The 12,147-nt window shown below is 36.9% G+C and overlaps 1 protein-coding gene across 3 annotated transcripts in view; it reads left to right on the plus strand.

Moving 5' to 3' along the window:
* The first annotated feature begins 2,495 nt into the window (after positions 1-2,495).
* The window catches only part of LOC127454107 (phosphatase and actin regulator 4B-like), a 72,082-nt gene continuing 62,430 nt past the window's right edge, over positions 2,496-12,147 (plus strand). The window contains exon 1 of one of the 3 annotated variants that reach the window (XM_051721075.1): positions 2,496-2,603. The gene's annotated coding sequence lies outside the window, so the exon portion shown is untranslated. Of the gene's footprint in view, positions 2,604-3,343; positions 3,694-8,940; positions 9,067-12,147 lie in introns of those variants that run through there. The other 2 variants (XM_051721076.1, XM_051721074.1) reach the window with 2 other exon arrangements.

Consider the following 12,147-nt stretch of genomic DNA (forward strand, 5'->3'; position numbering starts at 1 on the left):
GTGAACAACTATTGCAAATTCCTGTCCTTACAGTGATGAATGCTTAAGTAACTTGGCATTTGGCGGAACCCTAAATTAAAAAAGGAGATAAGACTGCAAAAAATTACCCTCACCTCCACACTCTTTATGTTTTGTGTGTGAATTTTAGGGTCAATTAATATTTTAAGCCTGAAACTGATCTAGAGAGCAAATTTCTCACATATTGTCAGAGTTTATAAATTATCCTTTTATCCTCAGCAATAATTATCTTATATTTCAAACCGATAAAAAATTATTTAAAAAAAAAAATGCACATGCAGTTTGTGGTCATTTCAATATTATGTAATACCCTAAATGTCAGTACCTGAAAATACCTAACTAAATTATTTGTTTAACAGTGGAAAAAAAAAGTATGTGAAGCTTTTGGAATTACCTGCATTTATGTATAAATTGTCTTAAAATCTGGTTGATCTTCATCTAAGTTACAATAATGATGAGACATCATTCAAACATTCACAGTGTAGGTTGGAAAAAGTATGTGAACCCCTAGGCTAATGACATCAACAAAAGCTAATTAGAGTCAGGAGTTGGTAAACCTGGCATTCAGTTAATGAAACGAGATTGGAGGTCTGGGTTAGAGCTATTTTGACTTATAAAAAGCACTCAAACGTCGACGTTCTCGGGAAGGCGCACATGAAAACACGTTCAGCGGGAGACGCTGATGTAAACACAGAGAAGGTGAGCAACGGTTAAATCCATCCGTGTAGCGCATGGTGACTGAGTGTGAATTCCACCCCCCCACCCTCTGATGGCTGACAGAGGCCCAGCAAAACGTTAAGCCCCTTAATACGACCCTGCATATGATCAAGAACTGTTGCTATGCATAAAGCTGGAAAGGGTTACCAAGTTATCTCGAAAGAGCTTAGATATTCATCTGTCCACATTTAGACAAACTGTCTAAAAATGGAGACAATTTAGTACTGTGGCTACTCTCCCTGGAAGTGGCTGCCCAGCCAAGATGACTCATTGGAACTGGTTAACATCTCTGTTCATGAGTCTAGTATACAGAAAACATTAAACAAGCATGGTGTCCATGACAGGACACCGCGAAGGAAGCTGTTGCTTTCCAACTCAAACATAGCTGCGTGCCTGAAGTTTGCCAAAAACCACCTTGACACCACAATGCTACTGGGAAAATGTTTTGTGGACTGATGAATCTAAGGTAGAATTGTTTGGGAAGAACACGCGACTCTATGTTTTGCGTAAAAAGGGCACCGCATACGACATAACATGAAAACATCACATCAAGGTGTGCTATTTTTATGTTCAACGCAAAGGCTCAGTAATGTTGATTGTCTCTCTATTATATTTGCATAGACTCACTACATTATATATTATCAAGAATAAAGTGGATCCTACAATAAGTAACAAGTCCATAATGTTGTCATTATTTTGGCAAGACATATGCAGATGCAAGGCATTTTTTTCTCATGAACAATAGATTTTCTATAAAACTGCCTTCCTCTACACCATGTCCTCTTTAATGGTGATATACACACACTACTATACATGTGCTTACCCTTAAAAGATGTTTTCTCAAATGTGTTTGTCAGCTGCAACAGAAAACTCAACCTCCACTAAATTTTGCACACAGGCTACATTCTAAACCTTAACTCTGTTACAGAAGAATTCATAAATATAATATTAATTTACTAGTTTATTACACAGTTTGTGAGTAAACAGATAAAAATGAGTATTCCCACCCCATGCATGGCATCTTTAGTTTTGTTAAAATGCAATAAACAAAATATGTCCCACTTTTTCAAAAATGCATATTTTTGGTTTCATGATGCATACAAAATAGTACATATTAAATTAAGTATTTATTGTCTAATTTGAATATGAACATTTTGGGGCAACTTGTAATAATAATAATAATAATAATAATAATAATAAATAAATAAATAAATAAAAACTTGTAATAATATTCACAGTAATAACTTGGCACACTTTCATTGAAATACTTTATATTTTGTACTCTATTGACCTGTAGTGTCTTCCCTTAAAGCTTTTGATAAATGTCCCCACATTTTCATTTGCACATTAAAACGATTTTTGCTTTGAGTAAGCTAAATTCGATCTCTTTATAGCTAACATTAAACTATCTGCAAAGAAGCCTATTTCGTAACCACTGCAAGGATCGCGAAAACAAACTTAAATAAAAGATAATAATGGCTGTATTATAAACAAAAAATTAACTCTATGACAACTCCCTGCTGTTTCAAGCATTATTTTTTAAATGTATCGCTTACTGTTTACGATATATTAATAAATGTGAATAAATGCTCTAGAGCGAGTTGCAGACTGGTTCGTTTAACCTGCAACGTCTCATTGTTAATGAAGTCAATTACGTTGAGGCAGACAATGGAAGAGAATGGCGGTTCTTGAAACTGGAAACTACAAGTACCATGCTGCTTGCTCTACAACTTCCGGTATCTTTGGGAAAACGTTTCAATGGGGGGGTTGGAAAAAGTGTAGCGGAAAACTATCCGTGTTGTTGTGTGCATGAAGTGAAACTATTTGGGGGAAGAGGAGGGACAGTGCCTTACACGTAATAGGGGAAGGTAAGAAATGTTACTTATTAAGCTGATGATGCACGTGCAGGTGAATCAGCTACTATACAACGCAGAGGAAATAAACAATGCCTGGACTGATGAAGCAATGCAAATCTCAGCTTTCTGCTGTGATTTTAAAATAATGTTCACAAGTGCTGCTGCGCATCCAACAATTAGTTTTCATATTATATATTCCCATTAAATGCAGCCAATGTGTGTTTTATTATTCAGTCTGCTAAAAACACACTCTGCGTGAATACTTGGATGTGATCAAAGTTTCAAATTGTATCGGCGCCAATACAAAAAGAGAGCGCTGACACTCCCCATCATCTCCGCAAGTTTGCGTTACGTTTTTCTTTTATTTGCATGCATTCATTGTGCCATTACAACTCTGAACGGTGCATTTCCCCTCTAGTCTGGCATATGAATTACCAAAGAGAGCGAGAGCGTTGGTCTTGTTGAACAAATCTGAGAATTTGTGCAGGGAGAATGATCAGCTGACTAGCTGTTTTACAAATCCATTGCTCATATTGGAATACTGATATTTGTTTATGCAATGTTTGGTTTCCATAATGTTATGGGGAGGTTTAGTTATGGTTATTAAAAAATAAAACCTAAAAAGAACATTTCTTGATTCTGAGCAAAAAATACCTTGTGCTCTTAGAATGTGGCTAGTTTTCCATCTTCAAACCTTTTGACAGTGCACGAGTCAAGTGTTGAGCAGCTAAACAAGCGCGCTGTTGAAACCCGCGTTCACTCGCACTGCCTTCCATCTATCTAGAATTTCACATCTACCCCTGGATTTGTATCTCTATTGTTAGCCTAAATCTAACGTAGCCGTTCTGATCACATGCAAAGATTGATCTCTTCGGCCATACAGCAGGTTGAGGAAGATCTCATGATGATGATTCATTTCAGTTGAGCATGTGCGGTTATTTGTTCTTTATTGTGCACGGGTCGTTTTTCTCGATCTCGATCAGCTAGTCTCGTACACGCCGTGAGATCACAGGTCCATCATAAACCATCACTCATTGCTCGGGTGGATTTCTAATTGCTTGAGCGCAGTCGTGAAGGATTGCGATGGATTGATCGTTTCAAGGTAGGATGAAAGACATCAATCTACTCGTTTAATACTATTCACAAATATTGTCTTCTGATGCAGACCGTCTTATTTTACACTAACTATTTATTTCCTGTAAAACGGTACCCTGTCTCAAGGACGACACATAGTAGTGTTGGATAAGGTGTTTTATTGGTACATAAAATTATCTTTTAATTGACCAGATTATATATTGTAGTTATTTTTTCTTTAATCATAATTTATCCGATTTAGCCTATGCAGTTTGCATGTGTCAAGTTGAAAGCTGTGTGTTAGCCTCTTTGGTGTCAAAACTAAACGCTCTCATGTAGCTTCTTGTTGTAAATCTAAATGGTTTCTTCTGAAAGCTGTGAAAATGTAAAATAAAAAAATATATGTGCTGATAGGTTGGGGGATTGGCAGACTGGACTATTGAACTGGACTATTAAATGTTTAGCACTGTTTTCTTTAATTTAATAAGATTTTTTTAGTTCTGAGCTTTGGTAATTTCATTTTGTCTTCTACTAATTTTGATCCCTTGCAGTGGTGTTACCAGTTATCTGCAGACTGTGACGTTTGTGATCATGGTTCTCTGTGAGCCACACTAGCACTTAAACATCATCCAATTCTGATTGAGTTAGTTTTTGTCCAGGAGATTTTGCTCATCCTACTAAATGCACTTGCGAGATATCAGGATGCAGTCTCAAGATCTTACTTCACTGGCAGGAAATGCAGAGTGCTTTTTCCTTTAACTCTTTAAAATGTATTATCATTAGGAAATTAAGATTGACATTCATCGCAGAGAGTACAGTGCAGCAGCACATTTCAACACACAGGGGTCCTTGAAGGTATGGCAGGGAGTCTGCAGAGAAGATATATAAAACATATGTTTTTCTTTTCTCTCTGCATGACATTTTTAACTATTTTAATGTGCAGATTTTAATGTGCAGTGTAGGAATAGTTGCCCGAAAAATGAAAATTATGTCATAATTTACTCCTAATTTACCCTCATGTGAAAACGATTTTTTTGTATGCCACATCCGCAGTAATACATTTTTGTTTGAAAATGCATTGTTTTCTCTACATTTACGCCTTTAATCCACACTAGAATGGCATTTTCCTCCCCAAAAAAACAGGTGTTTTGAAAATGCTCTCTATTACCGTATACTTTGGGAAACGATTATATTAAGAAACTGAAAACTGAGTTTTCAAACTAAAATGGATTTGTGTCTATGTGTCTGAAACAAAATAAATAAATAAATAAATAATTTGATTAAAAAAAACTTTTTTTTAGTGAAAATCTTGACACCTGTTGTGCATTCATGAGTGCTACGAGTGCAGTGTAAGTTCTCTTTGAACAAGCTTCTCCCATAGCAAGTTTTTCACTGAAAAATGACTTTTGGGTTGTTTCCTACTAAAATCTGTTGTGGTGTAGTTGGTGGTGGTGTAGTGGACTAAAGCACTGAACTGGTAAGTGGAAGGTTGTTGGTTCAATCCCACAGCCACCACCATTGTGTCCTTGAGCAAGGCACTTAACTCCAGGTTGCTCCAGGGGGATTGTCCCTGTAATCAGGGCACTGTAAATTGCTTTGGATAAAAGCGTCTGCCAAATGCATAAATGTAAATGTATTCCTTCAAAGGATGTGCAATATGATGCACAAGCTGCATGAATCTGCATAAAAAAAAAGAAAGTCAAATTTTCATTTTTGGATTAACTATTGCCTGGATCGCCAGCTTGGTCTGCTCGATGTCAGTTTAAATTTGATATCTTTGGAGTGCAGGGTTTTGGAAAGAGAGACTATGGCTAATCCAGGGCCGGAGTGGGATTCATATTCAGCCCGGGATGTCATGTCCAAGTCAGCCCACACCCAAATGGGGGGTTGGTGGTGAAGATGATAACAATAAAACAAGATCACAGCAAAAATATGCAATATATGTAATTACTTGAAAATTATTTAAGCTCTCAATGTCATTATACCAAATACGGCATTCACTAAGATTTTCACTTTGTCATAAGACATCATTGTATGTGTTGTAAAAATAAGTGAATGTTAAAGGGATATTTGATCATTTCCTCACCCTCATGCCATCCCAGATGTATATGACTTTCTTTTGCAGAACATGAATGAAGATGTTTAGAAGAACTGTTGGTCCATTCAATGCAAGTAAATGAGAAGCAGTGAGAAACAGATCAATAATTAAGTCATTTTTTACTATAAATCTCCACTTTCACTTTCATAAGCACTCTTCTCTCTTAAGAGTTTTTCTTCTGTTTTTGGTGATTTATATAAGCATATCGCCCCATACTGGGCAGGGAGGAGAATTTATAGTAAAAAAAAAAAAAATAATTAAATATTGATCTGTTTCTCACCCACACCTATCATATCTCTTCTGAAGACATAGATTAAACCACTGGAGTTGTATGGATTACTTTTATGCTGCATTTATGAGATTTTTGTACCTTCTGAGTTCTGATCACAATTCACTTGCATTGAAAGGACCAACAGAACTGAGAAATTCTTCTAAAATGCTTAATTTGTGTTCAGCAGAAGACAGAAAGTCATACACATCTGGGATGGCATGAGGGTGAGTAAATTATGAGAGAAATTTAATTTTTGGGTAAACTAAGTTTATTTTAAAGACTGTCTAGGCACATAACACTATAGAACTGTAAATGTTTATAACTCTTTCAAGATGTACAGGCTCACACTTTAAATGGTCAGTGCTTTGTATTTTAGATAATTAAAATAGCAACAGATCCAGTGAAACAATTAAGGTTGAGTGATTATTTTTACATTTTTACATGCCATTCAAAAACGTGGCATTTTACAATGATAACAGTGAAATAAAAGACTAAATGTTCATGTAAATGTTCAGGACAAAGGCAAAATCGTTTCTATCTCTTTAAGAGGGTTTTATCGCATTATACAACATTGAAGGCACTCTGTGCAGTTTGTTTCATTGAGTTTAATCTTTTGAGAGCTGTAAAGTCCCATTATTTTCGTACCGTGTCGTGCTGTTGCATCTGTATTCATTTACTTTTAGTATTCTGTTATTTTGTGACAAAAAATTATTTTGCTATTATCATTCTGCACTGCTAAGGAAGAGGATTTCAGAGATTTAATGGATTGAGATTGTGAGACTCCAGTCAGTATTAAACTTGTGATGATCTTGTAGGCTACCTGAAGCACGTTCATCCATTCAGCTATTAGTAGCCTGTCTGTTCTCGATGGATCTTCCATGATCCTTCCCGCGCTGTCAAGTGAAGCGGCGCCACATCAGTTTCGTCTCTCACAGGCTACTCTCTCATTTGTTTGGGTGTGAGATGATAAAATACAGACTGCGTCTGCAATAATAAGGAATGCAATTCTGATCCTTTAAATACCGGATGTTACGGACTGTTGGCAGTTGTTATGCGACATATGATGAAAGTTTGTCAATCAACATGCGGACCTAACCTGCCCAATTTTTGACCGGCCCAGAGGGAATTCTCCCGATCTTCCCGATTGCCACTCCGGCCCTGGGCTAATCCAACAGCTCGGCTTGTGGAATTTCTGGAACGGCTAAAATCTCTTACAATACCTTTAAATAAATGGTTTGTAATAAAAGTGATTATTGAGTGTTGCCAAGAAATTCTATCTTTTTTTATATGAGTGGTAGGGATGCATCGGTTTTAAGGTTTCACAATATACCTCAGTTTTAAAATGGACGGTTATCATACCGTTGAAATCTTCTCATTGACGGTATTGCATGAATATAAAGACAGATTTTTTTCAGAACTTTTCTAAAACCCAAATCAGTTTAATTACGACAGAATCAACTACGTTTACACAGCATCATATAAACTTGGCCAGATTAAATAAATCTTTAAAACGAGGGCATCATACATACGGACATGCCTGAGCCTGAACCATTATTTCCACCGCCAAAGCAGTTGGAGTCCACTGTCTGGGATTACTTTGGGTGTGATAAAAGACCCACGAGGCATCATCAATGTTGATGGTTACCCAGTCTTTAAAGATTGTCGTAAAAAATGTATCGGCTCAGGCGGGAAACACTTTAAACCTTAAGCACCATCTTCGTGAGAATCATCCCACGGAATTTGCGGAGATGAATGTAAGTAGAAATACAGTATACAGGATAGTAAATTATAGCCTCTTTTCATAAAAACACCAGATTCAATGTAGTTTTACATTATTTGTAATGACTAGGTAGGCTAAAGTTATGCTAGTCACATTCACAAATGCAGCAAACGGATTTAAGCACTCGTTCAACATTATGATGTGCCAGTGCAAACTGTTTATTCATTTGCGTAAGTGCAGTGCAACTGTAGGCCAACAATGTGATACTTCAAATAATATGTTTTATTTGTAAAAGATAGTACTAAATAGGGTTTACAGAGTGCATGGCTTTTGGTGTGCAAGAAATTGACTGGCGGAGGGAGGAGCTTCCAAAGGAGCACTGAAGGGAGGGGTGTGTTTGTTTTGGCAGTTTAGTTCGAATATCAACAGTGTTCCTCAGGAATCGCTGATTGCACCTTTAACCTGGACAATAATCATGAAAAATTATTACAATTCAATTTCATAAATCATAAAATAACAATAACAAAATTATTTTTAGTTCTAATCATCTGACTTCTGTACATGTTGCAAACATTTTTTGTTTTATTGTTTTACCTGTTTGTGATTTGTTTTTCTTTTTTTTACCATGTCGGATTAAGAGAGTGTCCTGATGTTCAAGATCAAAAGTTAAAGGATTAAAGTTGAAGAAATCCAAAATAATGTTCAAAAATTGGTTATAACTGAAATATTTCTGTGTTTATCAGACATATTTCCTAACCAAATATTAAACTGCTTTATCTATAATATTAAACTATTATTATCTATGCACCTCAATACCGTGATACCGTAATACTGTGGTAATTTTTGTGACGGTTATCGTACTGTGAAAATGTCATACCGTTACACCCCTAACTGGGGGTCCCTGGGTTGGCTGAGGGTCTGGGTGTGGGGACCCTGGGTCTAAAAATTTGAAAACACTTGTCTAAGAACTTGAACGTGAACATGACGTAGCCAAGGTTGTCTGTGCTGTTATTGTGCCAGATGGTATAGAAGGTGGAATGTGGGGAGGGCTGAAGATTGGTTCGGACTGGCATTTTGGGCACCTTGGTAAGTGGGCCACAGGTCCCTGGGGTGAGCATAGCTTTTCTGGGGCAGACGTGGCAATGACGTACAGGCGGTCCAGAATAGGAGCGAACAGCACTGTCAAGTCATTCTGAAGGGGGCCAGGAATATGATCTGAGATCTGGTGAAAGGAAATAGAGGAGACTACAGGTTTCACTTCATAATCCCACAACGGAGTGGCCCTGATCTGGTTGAGGTCTCAGCCGGAGAGGTAGGCCAACATCTAGAACAATTTTTGTGCTTGCGTTAAGGTTGTGTAGGGTAAATTGGGTTTTGGAATGGAACTTCAGTGTAGATGTTATCTTCCTCTAAAATTGGCAGAAGTTTGTGAAATTGAATCTCTGGTGCATGTACGTAATGTTTTTTTCTCCAAGCTACTGGCTGCTGTCTCTGTCCAAACCTAAACTTGCAAACGAGCCTCAACGCGGAGAGGTGGGATGCTATTTAAAGATCACACAAGCAAACCAGCTGCTCCCATTTCCGATCAACGTAATTGAATCCCCATATCCAGTGGAATAACTTGGATTTGAAAGTTCTGTTTATAGAAAAGGACCTTTTGTCTTCCTTTTTTTTTCTTTTCTCTTACTTTATTCTTTGTCGATTGTGTTTGGAGAATAAAGCTGTGTGGTACTCCAGGCTGCTTGATGTAGGACACCCACTTTTATGTGTGTTAAGCTATTCTTAGGCAATGAAGTTGTAGGCCTAGTTTTATACATAAGAGGGTGGTGATTTGCAAGGTTTGGGGATGTTTTTGAGCATACCATCTGTTAAGGTATGATTTCAATCATTGAATCATCATTGTTTCAATCATTTAGTGACATCAAAGCTTTGGACCAAATGGAGAACTTGTTTCAGGCTCAAGAGTATTTAAATTCCCAGTGTTAGTGCATGGAATGGCCTTGGCGTTCATGTATTGGGGAGTTCTGAAAGAGGATGGGGAATCAGAGTCACGCAATATTTTTTACAAAATTTTGTTATCTTGTTAACATTTTTGCCATCAATGTGTGAAAAGAAGTGATCAAAAGGAAAAGACCCTACAAGGTCATGCTTTTCGATGATAATGCTTCAATAGTGCAATGATAGTGCACTTCAATAGTGCAATGATAGTGCTTCAATAGTGCATTTCCAACTGATTTCCCTTTTTCCATTTTTGATTTGAAATTTCTTCAAATTTGTTAATCTGTTGATTACTTCTTTTGAATAATTAGATAAAAAGCCAATTTTTATTTTCCATATTGTATTGAAAACATTATTCCATATCCTGCCCAATTTTCTCCTCCAAACAATGTGCAAAAAAGGCTATAAAAACAAATCTAAATGTATAAATGTAGACTTTGCGATATATTATGTGCAAAACATATAAATGTTACAGTATAAAATAAAAAATAAAACAACAGTTTGTCCACAGTTTGAAAGCAGCTGGACAGTTTTACTCAGTTCATGATAAATGATAATAGAGAATGGGCAATCACGTCATGGCGCATTGCATTCTGGATAGTGGTTGACATATTTTAGGATACACCCATAGACTGTAGGAGCAAACAGCAACAACAAACACATCAACAGAGAAAAAACACAAATGGACCGAGCAAAGATCAAGAGCAAGTCTCCTTACCGAGAGAAGCTGAACAAGGAAGTAAAGGAGTGCTACTTCAAGAAAATAAAGGAAATTTACTGACTCGATCCGTACGAACACAAAGAGTGGTCGGGTGATCTCAACAAGCTACCGCAAGTAACATTTCCAGATGTGTTTTCCTAACTTGTTTGTGGTGTGAGCGCTTACACATTCAAGCAGTTCAGAAATGATAAATCTCTCGAGGCCCACCTTCAGTTTACTAATGGATGGGTGCAGGACCGGATTTTTAGAGTAAACGACCAGAAAACCGTCGTTCGCACAAAGGTAGGTAATCGCCACTCACACGCCTCATTGTGTCACCACTCTAAACTCAACAAAACAACTTATTTTTCCAAGGCCAAAACTGCAGCGCATTAGTCATTACAGTTTGTCTTTCACTTAGGCCACATTTTGGTTAAATGTTTACTTTCACTAAGTGTGCTTTCCAGGCAAAACACTGTTGTTGTTGTTGCTGCTGCTGTTGTTTCTGCACTGTTTTGGACTAGTTTTTGTACTTGTGATTAGTGTAAATGTAAAGACTAGTTTGATTTGTTTTTATTATTATTCATTTTATACTTCAATGTTATTTATGTCTCTCAACTAGGGATGTCCCGATACCATTTTGTTGAGAGAGTACGAGTACCGCTACTTTTTTTTTTAGTACTCGCTAATACCAAGTCCGATACCTGTTTTTCAATAACTCAGTATCAGCAATTTATTTCAATTTTATCATCAAAATTGTGTTTAAATAAATTAAACTTTAATCAAACGAAAGTATAACAATTAATTTTCAACATGACATTTTATTATTTTTATCAAATGAAGTTATTTTATACAGAACCTCACAGCACAATGCTAAATACAACATTGGAGTTATTTTTGTCAAATAAAGTGCTGCATAGAGCATCACAGATGTGCGATATTGCTTAAATATAACACAGTTACTATTGATTTATTATTTGTAGTATAATAGTGAATATTACATAACTATACAGTAGTGATCTATTTCTGTCATACTTTTTTCATTTAAATTGAGCTTTTATTTTGGTGGAGCTTTTATTTTGAAGTGTTTCTGTGTTGTTAGACCAAGGAGATCTGACGTAATGATGGCAGATTCCCAATGCGGAAAAGCCGGTCACTAGTTGAATCACAGTAATTATTAAACCAAAAAGGCTACTATTTTAAAAAAAAATAAATATGTAGTCTGTATATGATATGCTAAAAAGTGAATTGGCACTCTACCAGCTGTCATCTGCTATAAACAGAGCATGCAATGCTCATAAATGTGTTCCATGTATGAGCCAATGATCTCTTAAAGGTATGAGCAGTTTGTGTCTCTATGCTTGCACAACACCGGCTCAATACATTCCCAAGCACTCACATTTAAGCTGCGGTGGAAGCTCAGACGAGACAGCAACATCGATCCCCTGCACATCAAGAGCAGGAAGAATAACAGCTTCTAATATCCATGCCGTTGTGTCCACCAGTGTTGCCAGACCAGCTATGTGAACTGTGAGGAGGGTGTGCTTCCCCAAAAAACAGCAATCTCAGCTGCCATCAGATGGGGGATAGACATCTGATGTGAAACCTGAAAGTGGAGCAATGTGGGTTTATAATAAATCCATAATTTCCTTAAGTTGGGGCATCACCTGATGGGCTCATTCACTGCACATGTTG

This window comes from Myxocyprinus asiaticus, chromosome 16, assembly GCF_019703515.2.
Source record: "Myxocyprinus asiaticus isolate MX2 ecotype Aquarium Trade chromosome 16, UBuf_Myxa_2, whole genome shotgun sequence".
NCBI classification, from domain to species: Eukaryota; Metazoa; Chordata; class Actinopteri; order Cypriniformes; family Catostomidae; genus Myxocyprinus; species Myxocyprinus asiaticus.